Below are 2,679 nucleotides of genomic sequence, written 5' to 3' on the forward strand. Positions count from 1 at the left end.
ACACCACTTCTGAAAGGTTGCCGACCCCAGTGCTAGATTGTTGGACTTATACTCACCCACCTGATCTGGTCATTTTTGGTGTATTTTCTGCAAGAACCACGCTGGTAGGCATTCTCTGAAAATGCCTGCTGGAATAGAGCAAGATAGGTGGGAATCCCTAGATTGAGAATCCCATCAGGGTTTAGGCAGAAGTATCAGGATTTAAGTGATTCTGCATATGGCCACCAGTGGGAACGTAGGTGTCATGGAGACTTTGTCATTAGTAACATAGGCATCTACAGGGTGAGATAGAAGATGAATTGGGGTTTTGAGGATCTCAGTCATGCTTAAATAATGGACTCAGGTGCCTAAAGTGGTAGTTATGTGCCTTTGGGGATCTAGCGCTGCATCTTTTCTATGAATGTCATTTTCATTCTAGCCCACTCTGTAAAAGGGGTATATTAACACCACTTCTCTCAAAGAAACTACCATAGATTGAAAAATATATTTCTACTGCAGTAGAAAAGTCACATAGTGGGTTTTGGTTTTAAAAAGTAAAAATCATGAGAGGCCTTCAGCATATTTAACTTGGACTTCAGTGTGACAAAACCACTCTGAAGGATGTGGGCCCTTATTCATGCTAGGAACTCTTCCTACATTCCTTCCAAACCTGCACACAGATTATTAATGCTGGGCAGGAATAATCTGCATGAGATATGGATTAACAAAGTCGTGAACATGTGCTCTATCAGTGGACCCCTGGCTGTATCCCAGGATATCTCCTTTGAGGCTGTGACAGTTTTGGGAACAATAGAGAGAAGCACAAAAGTTGTACCCATACTGTTCCTCACAGGCATGTCTGATCAGACATGAATCTACAGAATGCACACACCCAAGGCTGACTTTGTCTCCTTGCTCTTACTAATCTTACATCTCCTGAAACCTGTGGCAGCATACTAAAAACTCAAAATGAGGAATGAAATACAGCAGGCAAATACCTCAGGTAAAACCAAATCCAAAGCACCTGGAAATCAATGTAAATTTTCCAGTGACTTCAAACTGTCTTGAGATAGGGCCTTAGAACCCAAATCATGCCATATTTAATATATTATACTATAAGGATACTCTATAACATTACTATTAATTCATTTAATAGGTCATGTAAAATACTTTCTTCATGCTTTTAAGTTGAGAAATACCTGTGCCATGTATCTTCTTTCGATGGTACTTTAGATAGATAGATAGATAGATCTTTGTTCCATTACAAAGCTGTTAACTGTACTATGTACGTAATATTCTGTAATGCTATTTTATTTTTGTAATTAGTATAATCTCATGATAGAAGCATGTTAGTATTAATTGGTAGGTCTTGTAGAAAAAAGGACAGCAACTATATTCTTCCTATTCTGTTAGTAATTCATATTGCTAAAGCTAGAAGACTATGAGTATATTTAACTGTATTAAAATCCACAACATACTATAAGTACTTTTTCATTTTATGAATTAGAAAGTAAAGTGGAATGAATGTCAACTTCAATTATTATAATTAAAGTGTTTCCTGTAAAAACAAGCTTATAATGCTATAGCAGACGTACAATTACTTAAGTTTAACGCTTTAGTGCATTTGGGGAAAATACAAAGGCAGGAGGAACGAGAGAGCATTTAAAAATAAGTACAAGAAATACCTTGGTTAATATTGTTTATATTAACAACTACATCAAATTACAGAATGACACATTTATGTTGATCAGAATCAGTAAAATACATTTCAACATAGGTGATTATAACTACTCTGAGATATTAATGAAAGCAAACTCTATTGCTTTTAAAATCTCTACAATGCCATTTACTTTAAAGAAAATTTTTTGAAGGTCCATTTTTTTTGTATTCTGTTCTATTCTACATAGATTCTTATTCTGTCATAGTATCTGAGCATCTTCCAGTGGCGCATTCAGCAACCTGAGTTACACCACACACTCATTCGACTTTCACAGTTTCTATTGAATATTTTTAGAATATAATTTCTAACCTTGCTGTTGTACAGCAATACAGAGCTGTGATCACTGGAACTTTTAGCGTTCTGCAGGGAAATTATAGGTAATCAGCAAAATCAACTTCCACTGAAGTCGGTGGATGCTTAAACCTCTCAGAATCTGGCCCATAAATACAAAGGAATATATAAGCAATTTGAAAAGTGTCTATTTATTTACCATCTGTCAGGAAAAACATTAACCAGCAAATTAATATGTGATTTGGTAAATGACATTTGTTTTTCCCTTAATCCGTGGATAAATTAAAATTGTGTTGCTGTATTCACAGTAATGGTTCTCACTGCTCATTGTGTACATATAGAGTACGGACATGTATACTAGAACTATGGTACATCAAGAAACTGTGATAGATAATCCACTACCGCTTATAAAAACTATAACTATATTGTTTCTTAAAACACAATGAGACTGAAAAGTCAGAAAATACATTTGGAAGTGAAGTAGCTAAATTCATACTTGGGTAACTCCAGGAAGGTGAATGCAGTTACTTCTGGGATTAACTTGTCCCAAGATGTTGGGCTTTTTTTAAAATCTTTTGTTTATCTGAATGTATAGTTCCAACCCATCCATCCCAAAGCAATGTTCTCAGAGACAAAGATGAGTTTCTGTGCTGCTCAAATTCAGTTCTGTTTGCATCCTTCTCTGTCAT

This window comes from Gopherus evgoodei, chromosome 1 (assembly GCF_007399415.2).
Source record: "Gopherus evgoodei ecotype Sinaloan lineage chromosome 1, rGopEvg1_v1.p, whole genome shotgun sequence".
NCBI lineage: Eukaryota > Metazoa > Chordata > Testudines > Testudinidae > Gopherus > Gopherus evgoodei.